The 17,115-nt window shown below is 49.3% G+C and overlaps 1 protein-coding gene across 1 annotated transcript in view; it reads right to left on the bottom strand.

Annotated features, from left to right (window-relative positions):
- The window catches only part of LOC146205632 (T-cell leukemia homeobox protein 3-like), a 76,229-nt gene that overhangs the window by 21,570 nt on the left and 37,544 nt on the right, over positions 1 to 17,115 (bottom strand). The gene's annotated exons all lie outside the window — the stretch shown is intronic.

Here is a 17,115-nt window from a genome sequence, read left to right as displayed (position 1 = left end):
GTTGGCGCATACGTGTAAGCGCAATGGCTTCGTGACGAGAAACTATACGAGAAAAAGAGAAACGAACAGGGACGAACATTTTCCTCGCAGAAACCAACTTCTTTTGTCGTCGGCAGTTCAAAAAGTAAAATCAAGAGAGCCTGATGGGGAGAAGGAAGGATCGCCACCTGAATTCTTCTCTAAAAACGTTCGCGATGCATGTAAAAGAAAGGCCCACAGCCGTCGCTTCGAGGCCCATGTATATGCAAGTCGCTCGCGCACACCTGTTCAGCATTGCAGTCAAAAACGATCCGCGCACTGATAGGCACTCGTTTGTTGCGCGAAATCGTGTGGCGGGGTCCGGCGTTCGTCCTCGCCTCCCAAGAGCCGAGTGTAGAGCCCGGAACACGCGCGGCCATTGTTCGCGCCGCGCACCTGGCGCGCGCGAGCGCGCGTTGTTGTATTGCTCTCGGGCGGCACCAGTAGAAGCAGAGCCGCGCGCGGCCAAGCGTTTCGGGGGGCCCGCGAAATCTGGCGCCTTCGTGAGTGCGCGCACGGCGCGATAAGCGCGCCGATGGGGTGGAGTTCTGGGCGCACTCATTAGGCTCTCTGCAGCTCACAACAGGCACGACGGAAGCTCCGTGCCCCCCCTCCTCGACCACGCCGGCGGAGGCCCATCTTCAGCGCTCCTGGGACGGCCCCGAAGAACGACGAGCATCTCGCAAGGGGCAGGCCGCCAGCCCTCCTTTGGAGTTCCTTTTAATTGGCGCGCGAAAACGGCGCCGAGGGGAGGAGACGGCGCGACCGGGGAAAATAAACGCGGGCCCGATTATCCTGAATCGGCCGCGGCCATTGCAATGATTGGTGCCCCCTCCTCCGGCGCGGCGCTTAAAATTCCGCTCAGGTGTCTCTCGCCGTGTAAACGCAAGTTTTCTCGAATGTATCATTCATGGCGCCGGCATCTCCGCCCCGCCGCCCAAGGGAAGCAGAGTCCGTCCTTCCCAGGGATGACCACCAGCGTCCACTCGGCGCGCTCGACTCGTAAAGTTTCCGCCGGGGCCTGTTTTACGCTGCAGAGGGCGCGTCGTTATTGAGTGCGTGCGTTTCGTCACGACGCGAATTTAATCTCTTGCTTCCTGCGTCTCTACCGTGTCCGGGGGGAGCTTGAACATCTTGTCGTCACTCTTATGACTGATAATGGTGGTTATAAGACCGAGAAGACGACGGGGAACAAAGTCTGTAATCTTTATAGCGCTCAAGTGGCAGCTTTATCAGGTGCTCAGCCGCTTGGAAATGTGCGGCGAGATGTTGCGTGATTGCGCCTACTCGGTGTCTACTCTCGAGAGCTGTAAAATGAAACAGCGCGCGAAAGCTTAGCCCGAAGCATCCTCTCTTTCGAGTGGCATGTCAAACGGTCTCCACAGTCAAACCATACGCGTTTTAGCATTAGACGGTACAAGGATTTGTTTTGCCGCAAATGTCTGTTTGATTGATCGTTTTCCACTAAGAGCTTCTTCACGGTATCACACTACTGAAATGTTAACACCTCCGACGACGCTAACAGCAGCACGTACGTACTTACGTTAAGCCAAAATGCGTGCATAAAGCGACGAACCCTAAAGCCGCGGGGTCTAGCCTGAGATGGGAGCGGGCGTTAATTTCAGGAAGCGTGTTACGTGCCAACGCGTATGCAGCATCATCAGCGCCACATTCCCGCGCACACTAGTAGTACGAAACGCTTCGCGAGGCTGGTTGGTCATCTACTTCGATTTCCGGGACCGCGCGTATATATAGCTCCCGGCGGCGGCGCCGAGCGATGCGCCTTTAATCCAGATTTATTAGAGTCAAGCACGCTTTAATTTCTGCCGATGGTCACGTCCCGTGAGCGAGAACGAGGCCCACAAGTGGCCCCTCCCTCGGACGGCGCGCGCGGACACCCCCGGGAATGGCTAATCACTTTCGTACGCGGGGCCACTTCTCGTCGTTGGTCTGACTGGCGAAAACGTTCTCTGTCCGCGTGCTCTTTAATCGGGCATTAATATTAGCTTTGAATCGGCGCGCCGAGGCCCCCGCGCGGAACGAATTAATTATTGATTGCACCCGGAGTATGTATGCGGCAGACAGCAGCGCTGCCGCTGCGCTGGTTTCGGCACAGAGCAGCACACGCCCGATCGACCTGTGCGCCGGCTCGGCGCCGGCCGCGAACGTGAGTCAACTGCAGAGATATGTCGCGGGTCAGGACGTGCCCCCACCACCACCCCCGGGCCGCCGCCAGTCACTTGGGTCGCGGGCAGTTCATTCGCGCTCCACCAACGAGCGCACTGGCGAGACAGAACGCTATGTTCCAGCATGCGCGAGCTCAGGCTATAACCTATAACCTCGCATTGCGTCGTCGCTTACGATCAGTCACGGTCGCCAGATTAGTCAGGCCTATGAACCACGCATCAACCACGAGTGAACAGAAACTTAGTGTCAGAACTTTTGGAAAGGTTGCGTGGTGCCTCATTGATATATTAAGTGGAATACGCTAAACAGGCTTAGATGAATAAGTGCGTATAATACGTAATATTGAGACGCTCTCTTGAGATCATCTCAGTGCTGATCGTAATCATTTCTTTCGAGTCCTTGCGAATAACATGTATATGAGGCGTGAGTTAAAAATTTGTTCGGTGCTAATACAGTGTTTACAGTTAGGATCGGAGGGAGCAAATGCAGTGCGCGCGGCTGTGCAAGCGTGAGTGTCGCACCTTACCAAGTTGGTGCATCTCTCAGCTGCGCCCCCGTTCCTGTTTACGTGGAGCGGCGTCGCTGTCGATATAACCCCGCAACCTGACATGGCCATCCGGAACAGTCTATTGAATGGCAGCGTTGGAATCCTGAGAGACCTTAGCGCTATCACGGCATACACTTAAAGGCGAAGCTTCTTAAGTGTACCCTGGTAGTGTGGCCCGGGTTGAAACCATGTTGCAAGTGGCAATTAGGCCAACCCAAGGCCCAAGGTTCTGCTCTGCATGTCTCGAGAAACCTTCAGTGGCCATGCCAGACACCTTCATGCACGGCCGAGTGAAGCGCCACTGGCTGCCTGCAGCCACTTGCCCCGGCTAGCAAGTGGCTAAAGGAGCAGTTGATAATCCCCATATTTATGGGAGATGTAAAGGGTGGCTTGGTGGTACGGCGAGAACAGAGGCATGCGCCATCGGAAGGTGGCTGCCACGCGAGGTGAACCACACGACTGTGCGCTATTTTGGAAAGAGGAGGCTATGACAAGTGCCGAATAATGCGCAACCACAGGGTGGTAGTAAGAGAATTAAATAGGCAGGAATGTGACTATACCGTATAACCAGACGTTTATGGCTAGAGCGGAGGAATGTCCAACACGAGGGCAAGAATGAAATGGGAAGGATGGGAATGCGACTGGAGAGAGGCATTTGTGGAAGAGAGAAAAGCGGGAACGTAAGGAAGTCTAGTAGGAGAGTGCAGTTTGGCAAGTGTGAGTTGTCGCGCTAATTTTGCGCCGTCTGATGCGTAATGAGCCGTAGTGAAATATGAGCGTGCAGAAGAGATTTTCATGGATTCACAGAACATATTTTCATGAACGAAACAGGGGATGGTTATTGGCTGAAGGCTCCGCCTCGCCGTCCGCCTGCCTTCAACAACTGGTTTGGTTTGATTTCACTCACACTGTCCATATAGCCTGTCCAGTCACTCACACTGTCCGCACTTGTACCGCACTTGTATACGTATACAATCTCCCTTAACAGCGTCATTACTTTGTGACCAATAACCAAACCCAACACTCTTTATTACCTCCGTTAACGGACGTAAGCTCTTATGCAAGAAATTTTACCGCGGTTATAACTAATTTCACCTGATCACGCCTTTTTATACCTCTGTAGATTACCGTATTTGAAGCGCATGCTTGAAGGTGCACTCAGTAGGTGCCCCCAGAACGCTACCCTGCCCCAGTATTTAGCAAGCCAATTTGTTTGCGTAGCGGTCGCAGCAGAACAGTTTTTTGCATTATTTTTTTTCTCTCTCTCTCTTAATTTCATCGAACCTCTCTTCGCAGACTTTGAAAGGACTAAACAGATCGCATGTAGATTATATGAAATCGAAGTCATCTTTCTCATATGCATCTGCAATGCCTAGTGATAAGCGTTCGCATATATTGTCTCTTCCAACAAAGCAAGAGCGGCCAATAATCGGCTGACTGTTTTGCTGCAGACCATGAATATTAAACACTGAGATTATACGGTGAAAGCGGGTCCGACAAATAGTTAGAAAGAAAAGACAAAGAGTGAAGTACTTTATTGGAAAAGGGAAGAGCGAGAATGCATGCTGCAGCATGTATTCTCGGTAAACCAGATGCATGGTACCCTATAGGGTGTATTACCATGCATAGCTGGTTGGCTACCCCATGTTCTAGCCAAGGCTAGAACAAGAAATGTCAACCGTCTTGTTACGAACTCATTAGGGTACGAGTAGCCGTTATAGTGCGAGTAGTTGTGTTGCGATTTTACTCCTAAGCGAAATGCATTTACGTGATTTCTAAGTGCGCTAGGATATGCACGCACATCCGCTCGTTAAGACCGTTTACGGAGGCGGACAAGGAGCATTGGTCACGCGCGCCCTGATAACATTATTAACACTTGTAACCAGGGCTGTTAACTTTTCACACGCGGCACGTTGACAAAGGATGCTGTAGGAGCGCGTCCGAGGCGCAAACAAGCGCCGGCTATGCGCGCTGCCAAGCATGCTCCAATGGGATCATCGCATGCGAGCAAATTGGGCGCCATCAAGGCGGGCCTGTTCTTCGTCCCCGCTGCCGGGGAGCGCGCGCGCGGACGTTGTATAACGCTGCGAAGCGTGTCGTTGAACACCTCCTAGCATTTTTCTCAGGGGCGTTCACATTTCGCGTATAACAGGCATGAAGGAGCAGAAGCAGCGCTCGCTGGAACAAGCATTTTAAATGAGCGTTGATAAGCGGCCATTACTGAGCCCAACCTCCCGAATGAACTCGGTAGCCGGGCGCTTCGGTGCTCCAGAACAAAGAGGCGAGCGCATAAAGCGGCTCGCGTCACGTCCCCGGCGGAGAGGCCCCGGCGGGGCCTAAATGGGCCCCCGTCTACGCGCCCCGAGGCGCGCCACGACGACACTGGGCGGCGGATGCATGGCCGCGCGCAAAATGGTGCCTGCAGTTACACAGTGCCCATTTTATCAAGCCCCGTGGTGTGGTGGTAAGCAGTTGTCTCTGCGAACGCGCCCCGCACGTAACTGCTGCATGCGCGGAACCGGCGCACTTAATAACACCTGTGCCCGACGGCGGCTCGCTGGGCGCACCGGCCAAGAAGAGGAGCCCAGATCGGCGCCGCTAGCGAGTGCGTGCGTGCGTGCGTGCATGGCGGCGGTGCGTGATTTATGTGCTCCGCCGACTCCGTCGCTGGCCTGTCAACTTTTAACAAAGTGGGCGCCGGTCTACCGCGCATTCGCATATGCGCGCCGCCACGGCCCGGCCGATGCTCGGCATTGCCACCGACGGTCTCTGTACAGTGCCACTATATGCGTGCACCTTGCGTGCCATCCGAGTAATCAGCGCTTCGTCCGCATGTGGGTGCAGCTCGAGAAAGCCATGGCTGCTATCGAATCATATACGCTCTCGAGCGCTCGCACGCACTTGTGGTTCCGACAGGTATTTGTTATCTCTAACGACATTTTTAATAAGCGGTATAGAACGATTGCTGATAGCTGCTTTGCTGCTGCCAATGGAGAGCTATGCCGTCCATGCAAGCAAGCTCTACCGTGGTCAAGATTTCTCCTTCGCGCTTTATTGTGCTCTCTACGGGCAAAGGGTGAATCTCTGAGATGCGCGTCTCCAAGAGTCTGCCACTGGATCATTGAAAAGAGAAAGCATGCGCCCACGTGAAAGGCCATGATAAGTAAGTGAAGGTTTTTCCTCCTCATCCATCTATTTGTTTCATTTGTGTTAGGAAAGGCGCAGTAGACAAAACTAGGTACTCACACATTGCACCCATTCCTCACGGCGCTGCGTTTGTCGCTGTTCCTATCTTTTCGTTCCTGCGCTCACTGCATTTCTGTTTACACAAAATAACTTTACGATGCTTTCTTTCTCTTTTTTTTTTTTTCCTGATGAGAGAAGTGTTAACCTGTTCTTTGCGCATATGCCATAAAACAAACTAGCTTATTCTTGAATAATCACGAACAAATTTTTAGCTTACTCGTATAAATCAATTTATTGTGTGGGAGGAAGTAAAGTTTCTCCTGCAGTATACTGTCGCTTTGGAATCTGCAGCAAGCAAGGTGCATATCCCCGCAGCCTCAAATGCTGGCCGAATATGTTTCGTTATCGCGTTGCTAAGCTTTTTTCAGAGAATGATTGAAGCGTATCGATTCACTGGGAAATTTGTTTGTTAGCGCTTCCTCCTCAGAAGACTTATTCAATTAGTATATACACTTGAAGCAACTCAAGATTACTCCCTTGTTTCACACTTTCAAACCATGCATGCTGAAAGGTCAGTGCTTGCGATGGTCGTATGAAACCCCAAATATTGATTTATACATTTGAAGAGCCACTCAGTATACGTGATAGTAGATTCGAGAACTGCACTATGTATGTACATACGTTGTATTCACACACGTAATATTATGCTTTTGCAAATAATTTAACCTGTCGCATTCTTCTCTCTCCTGTTGGAACAACATTAATCTGAAGGTATAGTTGTACACCTGCGAAAAAGAAAAAGGCTCGATCGTTGTGTGTATATTACGAACCTTACTTTAGGCTTGTCTGCCTGGAGGGAGCGCACTGACTCAGAAGGATCTGAATATATGTTCAATAGAAGTGACATCCAATTTTCAAGCAATATCATCAAGCGTTACATTAAGAAGACGTATTTTCAGTGAGGATAGGATCACATGTTATGACAGCACACCTGTTGCGCTCCCGCAACGGTGGCTCAGTGGCCATATGAGATCCATCTAGCCGCGGGACGTCGAAGACTGGTACGGCAGAGGCTAAGTACAAAAATGCTGGACTTCGAACGCATAGGCCTGTGTTACAAAGTCCCCGCCGGGGTGGCGCAGTGGTTACGGCGCTCGACTACCGCTCCAAGGATGCGGGATCGAATCCCAGCCTCGACGGCCGCTTTTTGTTGGAGGCGAAAAGCAAGGCGTCCGTGTGCTGTGCAATGTCAGTGCACGTTAAAGAACCCTAGGTGGTCGAAATTTCCGGAGTCCTCCACTACGGCGTCTCTCATAGCCTGAGTCCGTTTGAGACTTTAATCCCACAAACCAAATCAAACCAATGTTACAAAGTTTCGGATAGTTTCCACATACATTAGCGGTGCGGGCGGAGTCTGACTTTGGACTCCATCTTATACCTCTGTCACACGAGCAGATTTAATGTCATTCGAATCGAATGTCATTCGGTTTCTTTCGGTGCTACACGGTAAAATATAATGTCATTCGCAAATGGTGGCAATTACGATCAGCTATAAAAAAATGCTGCACTTAAGGAACATCAGTGCGCATAAAAGGCGTTTGAAATCACTGTGTAACATTTTAAAGCTGATCAAAACATTTCTATACGATAATTCAAGCGAAAAACATTACTTTATGCGGTAGCACTTTAGCCATAAAAATCCAAGCCAAGTATCGAGTCACCCAAAAACCGATAAATGTAAACAAACAATATGGCTGAACACACTGGAGCGCGGATACACAGTGCGAAGACGCACGGAGACACGTAGAGCATGCGATTTGCGTCCAAACTGTGAGGCGCTCAGTCAAAACTTTAACTTAGTTCCGAGATAAACATACGGGGAGATGCGGCTACCAAGGAACACAGAGCCCAAAATGATCGTGAGTCGCTGCCATGACTGGACCGCTGCTGTGACCGAGAGTAATGCCGTTCCGCGAGAGCCTGCAGTGCTAATAATTTTACACCTAAATTAACAGGTTTTAAAACAAAACTTTAGAAATATAATTTTTAAATTTCAATGTGCGCAGAATATGTTGTTAGGTTACTTGTTTCTGCTGAGTATCTGGCGTCAAGAGTACACATTCGGTTCGAGATCGAATGCGAATGAGTTCCCCAAACTCATTCGATGAAGAATGTCATTCAAACCTAATGACATTAAATTTTCTCGTGTAGCACGGGAATAATGACATTAGATGCTAACGTCATTCGATACGAATGACATTAAATTTGCTCGTGTGACAGAGGTATTACCTTATGCACTATGCAATGTCTCATGTGGCATGTAAAAAATTAGGATATACTTAAGCTCCGCCTTTAAAGACTTTACAAAGTCAGTGGGTTCCGTCTGCAAATCCCCATGCGGAACATCTTTTTTTTTTTCTTTGGGGGTGGGGGGGGGAGGCGGCGCAGAGTCTGTTGCACTTGTCAGTATACGACACCTATTGCAGGTACATATATCATATATGTAGTCAGGTCGAATCCCTATCGCTAACTATATATGCTAAATATAGCCTCCTATATATAGCTAACTATATATGCTAAATATAACTATATAGCCTCCAACTTGCCAAGAAAATGGATGCTAAATGAAAAGCGAATCGTGCGACGCCAACCTGACCGCGGCGCAGGGAAAAGATGCATCAAAATTTCGATGCGCAATCACATGCGTTTTTTTCTGCGTTGTATCCCGAACCGCCAACGCCGGCTTTTCTGCGACACGGGCCCTTATACGCTATCGCGTTAAAAATGTGGGCGGCACTTATAAGCTCTGCCTTTCCCCTTTTAAGGGTTTACACTGGACAGTGCTAATAGCTTCCTTCTGCCGGCTCCGCTTCTGGATCTTCGTTCGCGTACATTCACTTTGATACTAATTAGTTCTTAATTAGTGCTTTTACTATGTTACACATACTTATTAGTATTATGTGACATACCACCCGACATAAAGCCCCGCTTGAACCAATCTGTACGAACGTGCCTGCATGACTTATGTCTAAACAGCTTCTCCGACACGGGATCCAAGTGTCCCGGTGGGTTCGACTGCCGTCTCAAAGAAGCAGCCATCGTAGGCAGCGTTGGTCATCTTGGCGTTACCACATATGATCTCGTGACGTCCTGGCGCACCTGCCAACTTGCACCTGTCAGAGGCATGCGCATGAGTTTTCACCCACAACGCGACGGCAAGGTAGCGACACTGGATTTTCTGGTGAACCAGGCCTTTTAACTCTATTGTGTTAATATCAGTTCCAACGCACTATGCAACGCAAAATTTGTCCTTAAGCTGTAGTGATTACTGGATGATTTTACCTGGGGTCACTTACATCCGTCGTTTTAACGTTTGAAGTGCGCGACTCTTTCACCCCGAGCATGTCCTATTGCGTGGCGTGCTTAAGAGGTCTAAATGAGCCTGTCTCCCTGGAAAGAGGACTTAGAACGGTGCACCGCGTTTGCGCTCAGTGACTCGTCTTCTACCTCGTACACGCCCCCCTCAACCTTCCTCATTCAAATTAAAGAGAATAAAATCATTCGAGGGAAAAACAATGGCTGTTGGCCTTGAACAAGGATAATTGTTTAAAGACCAGGGCGCGCACGCAGGGAAAAAGAAACCGGCGACGTTCGCGGGAAGCTACGTGATTCATTAAGGGCTGTAATTCACTTCAGCCGCCTCTTTCACCTCGTTACCATACAAGTGCTTAACAACTTCAAACAACAAAAAAGAAAGTAATGCGGTGGAGAGTATAACGCGCAACGCTCACGCATGCACACGAGCTCGCACGACGCCGGCCTGCAACAGCAACAGCACGGCCTTATAGCGTGCCCAGTCTCTGGTGGGGCTCGACGAGCTCGGTCCTGCGCAGGTCCTCCGCGGTGGACGGCGACGCAGGGGACGCTCATCGGCCATTTGTCATCAGGGCAAATTGCCGCAATTAGAGGCGTCCCGGACGGCGCTGCATTGGCCGTCGCGGCCTGCTGCCCGGCCGTGGCGCCGCGGGCGCGGCGGCCCCCTTTTCGGCTCCATTGGAGCCGGGCCACGGATGGGCCCGGGGCGTCTCTGCGCCAGCGCACGACAGCTCGCAATTCGGAAGCCGTGCCGATAATGGCCGGCCGACCACGTAATTCGCGGTCCTCCGGCTGGCGGCCATTGGCTGCAGCCAGTCGAAGGCGCTAATGCCCGGCCTTTCGTTGGGACGGGTCGCGCGCCGCACGGGCGCCTCATATACGGACGTGGAATCCGGTCGACCGCCGAGTTCAGAGCTCCGCAGAAAGCCTCTTTCGATGGCTGTAAAATGCTTCATACCGCCTTGGCTGTTAGCCTTCCTGCATTGCACGTCAGGCGAATCTAAGCTCGCGAAATGTATTCCCTTTCACGGTCTTGTTTTCGGCCGCGCTTTCAAGTGGAGCTAGGAGTTCTAAATGGCGTACTGTGAATGTCAGCAGAGCTATATGCTCAAATGTTATGCCAAAAGTTTTGGTATGGAGATGCGATGAGCACTGAAATGGAACCAAGTGCTGGATTCGTAACGATGGAGAAGAATGTCATTTTGTTACCGGGTATAAGGTTGTGATTCAGAACCTGGTCAGTCCATTCGAGGCTAAAGGCGAAAACATATGACGGTCTATATAAATCCAGGGCCCTCCATTTTACGTCGTGCCCGCAGCATCGGGATGCAAATAGAATGTGAACTCCTTTCGTGCTAAACTATGCAAAAGGTATGAATACACCGCGTTGATAAAAAGTTGCGCTGAAATATGATCACTTTTCCTATTGGTGTTACATTTGAACATGAAGAAAAAGCGTTGGCTGGGCTGACAGAATGATTTAAGGCATCGCTTTGAGCAAAATGAGGCGCCTTGCTTTGAATTTTCGATTCAGTGCCTATAGGCAAAACATATTGCGGATGAGGCCTCTCCGCAAGCTGCTTAGCCTGTTGTGTCTCGTGAAATTAACATATCCAGCTGCTAGTAAGGTTAAACAGCAGATTTAGTAAGGGGGATCATCAAGAAGACGAAGAAGTTTACCGCAGCGACATCCCCTACGTTAATCTTTTGCCCTGTTTCTTCTTTTTTCCAACTGCTAAAACCCTGGGTACTTTTGTACTCTGCCTGCGCTAGCGAAAGAAAGAATGACACAGACATTTTGAACGCACTCTCGAGAGTCCGGACGTGTACTGCTAAGCGTCATTTACTTCAGCTACAAGACGCATGGTATACAATGGCGGCCTCGAGTCACAGCTGTGTCTTCTTTCCCGCGGTCACCGGCGAGTAAAAAAAAAAAAAAAAAAAAAAAAAACGATTTTGTGACGATAAGTACGAACAGAGTGGCACCGAAATTTCTTCGATTAGCGGGCGAGATACGATCTTGTTGTGCGCCATATATATAATTGGCCACTATCGGCACATGTCTTTATCTGATGAACGCCACCGTCCTCGCAAAACGGTTTCGGGTAGGCGGTTGTTCTTGTATTGCCATCATATATATGGTGAGAGGAGCTTGGTAGTGTCCTCGATTTTATGAGAGCATTATAGGGAGCAAAAGTACTTGCATAATTATGCGTCCAGACTGCTAGAATAGCGATAACCGCAAACGTCCAAGCGACGCCTTTGCATTGCGTAGAGTCTCTTATGCGCTCGTACGATTGATAAATCCCTTTAAGCGATATTGTATAGGTGGCGCTGCCAGTTTGCCCAACTTCTCTTGCAAAAAGAATTGTTGTTTGTTTGTTTAGTTACACGTCACTTGACCTAAATAGTTATCAGCTATTAACACAAACGTTTAAGCCCATTTACGGTAGCTCGGAGCGTGTGGCTAAGGCGCTTGACTTCTGAACGTGGATGAAGACCCGCGTAGGTCACACGGCAGCTGAATTTCGATGAAGGCGAAACGGAAGGCGCCCGTGCGATGTTTGTGCTCGTCAAAGAGAGCCAGGCGGTAGAAATTATTCAGAGACATCCACTATACGGCGTCCATCATAGCCTGAGCATCTGGGACGTTAAAGGTATACTGAATAAAAAAATTGCCGCCGAGATTTCCAGCGCAGATGGTAGCTATCGCATTTGGAGTGACCAAAACAATCCACTTTATGAACAAAAATGAGTGGAAAGTAAGTATATTAATGAATATTTCTCAAATCGCCGCACCTAGGGGGCTCCTGTAAAAGCTCTGACAAAACCGGATATCACGTCACAACTACCCCCATCGCGGCCGGTCGCACCTGTTCACTTTTCCTTTCCCTCGTGGCACTCACAAAACGCAGGGACGGCCGTACTTTTTTTTTTTTTTTTTTTGCTGCTCGTGTTCCTGCAAACAATTCATCGTTCCCTCCCACCGCGCGAACAATTTTCCGCAATATGCCCCCTCCGTATGCGTCCCCCTCGACCTCCCTCGTGTGCAGCATTCCACACTTCGCAGCACTGTGCCCGGCTCGACGCGGGGGAACCGAAGATGCGTGTTATAGTGTTCTAGAATTGAGAAGTGTGCCGTCTGCCGCCGGCGAGCTGGTCGTTTCAGCGATGACAGGAGAGAGGGCGCTGTGTGCAGGAGGAGCGCAGTGAGCGCGGAGCAGACAGCTGGGTGAACCGTCACCGCTAGTTCAATCGGACTCCGAAGGCGCGTAGCAATAAATTTTGTCGCTTTAGCTCCCACACGCTTGTCTAAATGTATTAAAACGGTTATGTTCATGAACAAAACAACTAGTTCCCTGTAAAATAAGCGGCCGTCGTCAGGGAACGGCAATACAAATAGAGGCAATGTAAGATACAGATTGCCGACGAACTGACAAGCAACGGCAAGATATATTTCCTGAACGTATTGGGTGCTTTATTTCTCGAACACTAGCGGGAGGTTCAGTGACGAATGTCTAAAGTATTTCTATGATCATGTAATTTTTTAATATTGAATGCACCGGTTATGCGGGCTAGACTGAAGTCTTCCATCGACGCTCGCACGTACTGAAAACGCAGTGAATGGTGTTTTAGGCTAGGCTAGCATACTTTTTGCGCCACATGTAAATAGACGTATGCGAAGATTGCTTGAAGACAGAAATTATACCAGCGCTTACTGATGACTTTATTTAAATGTGGGCGAATACATATGAACTGGCAGTCAAAACGAAATGAATAAATGAGAGCACATAGCAATGAACGAAACCACATAATGGACGACGTGAAAAAAAAAATCGCGACTTAGTGCAAGAATATGGTACAAACGTATAAAACTGTACAGAACTATATGAGAATATTAATGAACTGTACTAGGCCGTGAATAAATTAGGCTGCTAAATTTGAAAACACACAAGAGAAAGGCAGAATGATTAAAATCCTCAAACACGATTACTTGCACCTCCTCATGCTTTAGGTGCTCTACCTGCTCTGCTTTAGAGGTCTGCTCTTGGTTTAGCGACTTGGCATAAAAACGCAATCGAACGAGGACGTAGAACTTCACTATGTTAAGTGTCATTTCTTTGTCATGAGTAGTGCAACCAAACTTGGAAACCTCTGCGCTTTGCAAAAACAAAGCAAATTCACGCATGCTATTTGCGTTAATCTTTCTTGAACTAAAAAAACAACCGTGAAAGACTCTTCCAGCGTGTGCACGAGCTTTGCAAGCTCCGAGACGAATAAAGAAGACCTCCGTGGTCGAAGTTTGAGATAAATTGATTTTCTTCTTTTTTTGCCGCGCGCGATTTGCTTGAAATGAGATAAGCGGAACAAGTACTGCATTTTGACTTCTTCATGAACTTTCTAGCGGCATATCCTGAAATATAAGCTATGAGACGGCTAGAACTGTGCCTAGTCGGCATATCTGTGGTCATCTGAAGGAAGGGAATTCAAATTACCTTCGACGTCCTCGAGCCTTCCCTCGTCAACCACACGCTCAAGCTCATCAATAGGATTTGAAAGAAGCTGGGTAGGTTTCTCGCTTGTACGGCTAATTCCAAGTAAGGTATTTACAATTTCAGCATTACAATTTCTTGTCTTTGGGGGCTTCGCTAAGTTGTAAAATGCCAGGGCATTAACTGTCACTAAAAATTGAGCCGGCGTGGGATGATCGTTGCAGCCATTAAATTGCCTCACGATGCCGAAGAGGTTTTCTAGTTTGTCTTGGCTTAGTCTCGATGTGATAACGTATGTAAAACCGCATTTTTCAGATAAGTAATCAACGAGCTCGACTGTGGACTGCAAAGTTACCCGAAGGCCTTCCGCGGTGCTGTTGCTTAGGAAACCATATTTTGAGTCAACCATGCTTTGAGTGTATTTCGAGAAGGGAAGGGTTCGAATAGGGAAGGCAGCAGAAAGAGCGCGCAATGAGCAAGAAGAAAGAACGAAAGGAAGGAAAAGAGCATTCAGTAAAAGAAGGGGGGGGGGGGGGGGGGGCGAAAGTCATACGAAACGGACGGAACTGTTACTGTGCTCTCTGCAAACATGTGTTTTCCTGCTTGACCGATCATCGCTCTTCGCTCAACAACGCGCCATAGTACAACAGCCAGAGAAGCAACGCGATGCAACAAAATTCACGCAGGAAACGAGCCGCAGAAGCAGACGCCCCAAGCGTTTCCTCTGCGGCGCGCGCCCTTGTGATGCGCTCCTACGGCTGACAGCGCCACCTACGCCTTTCATCGCTGCGGCGACCACGTCGCTCCCATTGCCGCGCGCCGAAGACGGCACACTTCCCAATTCTAGAACACTATATGCGTGTAGCCGGTCAACCGACTTCAGGTGCGGGGGCAGCGGCAGCGGCAGCGGGATCGCGGGGTCATGACGTTGCTGAGGGTAGTTGTGACGTCACATCCGCCGGCTCACAGTCGGGAGCGCGTTCCTCTGACCCGGCGGCCGCTCAGAAAACGTTAAAAATACAGCCATCCGCTCACAACTAATCCGAAATATGTGTATGTACTAGTGTAATCGTGTCTTAAGAATGCAATTGTGGTGCTTTCTCAATATTCTTGGATATTTGTTCAGTATACCTTTAAACCCCATAAACCAAGCCAAACTATACAACAAATATTTAAGCAGCGAAGAGATGCCGAAAATAGCGCGCAGGTGTAATAAAGCGCACTTCGCTGTTTGAAAACACGTGTTTCCTAATGTTTCTTATCGCCTCATATTGAAATGTAACTTCGAGCGAACGAATTATGAACAGCTGCAGTCCTACGTGCTGCCGCCAATATGCATTCGTGGGTGGCAAACTTTAAAATATGCGAAGCCGGAGCAAATGACGCATGCCTGTTTACGAGGCTGGCAACACGAAGACACGACGATCAGGTACTTTTTTTTTTTTTTTTTTTTTTTACGCAGTAACTGGACACACAAATCTAAATGAGTTGCATCGCTGTCCCTCGAGGATAATCAGTTTTCCCAACCAGCATACAGAAGCGGGGTACCGCGGTGGTTTAAAGGCAATTACTTCGTTATCGAATAGATTAACTCACTTGTAACCGGGGAGCGGAATCGGGGCTCAGCGACGAACATGTTTTCTGAACCACGTGCGTGCCATGCAAATTGCAAATTTTCAATACTCTTCTTGGTCCCCAAGTCGTCCGCACACCGTCTCTGGCGACCGGCCCCACACTTTCCCGGCCCGCCATGCAGTTTGGCCACGCACCCATTCCCACTATTCAGCGCAGGCTCCCTAGAGCATTATTGATGGCTCAGAAGATGCCGACACGGTAGCCCGTTCGTCCATTCGGCGAAGCCGCGCGCGGAAAGCGAAGGCATGAGAAATCAGACGGCGCATCGCATGCGAGCGGGTATAGTTTAGGGCTCTCTAATCGCTTAAGGACCTGCCGCGGCCCCTGAAATGCGGTCGTTTGTATGCTCAACGGTCCGGACAAAAGCGGCAGATAATTAAGATAACAAGCTGTTCCCTGACGCTGGCCCTCTCCTACAATCCCGTTTGCTTTTTTCTTCTTTTTTTTTTTCCCCAGCTTTTCGCCTGGCTCTCTGGTTTCCACGAAAGTCGTGTTACAGAACAGGTTTTCAGGACACTGCCGCGGAGAGACACTTTCGGAGCAAGGAGAAGCGTCAACGAATGAAAAGGGGGAAAAAAATAAATAAGTGAAAGAGAAAAGAGGTGATGGAGCCGGCTGAGTCAGAAGAAGGACCGCTAGCTTCGCTCGTTACTTTCGCCCTGTATCTTTGCGGAGCTCCTTTCAATACTCAATATTATTGCCGCTTGGGTCTCCGTACTTTCGTTTCATCTCGGGACGCGGTACCCGCGGGCGCCGCATGCGCGTGTGTCGCACACATGTTCAGACGGGAAGTCAGTGGGCACGCGCGATAAAGGCTTTGATGGGACCGACCCAGCTGTCTTGAACTAAAAAGTTTCAAACAGTATCCTCCCAGACTTGCGGGGCTGTACCCGGCGGTGTTCTTTGAGGGACCGTGATTTTTGTCATCGCTTCGAGGCATGCAGCCTGCCGCGCTCGCAATCGCCTACGGCATCGGCCGCTGCTTCGGGCATTCGGGGCCGCCTCCGGATAAACAAAGTACGTCGTTGGCCTGAACGAGTGTGTAATATATATACCATCGGTGCTGTCGAAGTTGCAGAATGCCACAAAGATAGTTGCCATCTGGTTCCGTTGCCAGAGCTAAACTTAGTCAATTTGTTTTTGTTCCCAGTATAGCTAACGCGAGAAAACCGACTATAGATGCGCACTATAGACAACCGCCATATATAAAATAGGCCTTAATCTAACCTTCGTCGATGTTTCTTGAATACTGTTTTTTTTTTTTTTTGTGAGGATTTGCCTCGTCTCTCTGCATTATTTGCTTACTTGCTAAAAGGTTCACAACCACAGGCCAAGTGCAGTTTGTCCAACGCTCCCGGTGGTCGTCCATGCGGCTGTGCACGATCGTGCCGTGTCACCTTCATTTTCGTGGACAACGAACTAGCGAAAGCGCTATGTAGTGTAAAATGGTATATCACTGAAACACGGCACTAATTTTGCACTGACGCAACGAAATTGTCCTTATGCCACAAACGGTATCGATGGATAAAAAAAAAACAATTCAAAAATGGCAAGCATCTGCCAAAAGGAACAGATACATAACCGAATCAAGCACCACTGTCGTCCAAAATTACATCATCTTTCTGGGTTTGTTTTCTTGTCTCCTTTTTTTCGTCTGATATCGCACCCTAGCTG

Source organism: Amblyomma maculatum, chromosome 1 (assembly GCF_055883805.1).
Source record: "Amblyomma maculatum isolate TAMU_Amacu chromosome 1, ASM5588380v1, whole genome shotgun sequence".
NCBI classification, from domain to species: Eukaryota; Metazoa; Arthropoda; class Arachnida; order Ixodida; family Ixodidae; genus Amblyomma; species Amblyomma maculatum.
The sequence above is the reverse complement of the archived record's forward strand: the minus strand, read 5'-3'. Positions and strand labels throughout refer to the sequence as shown.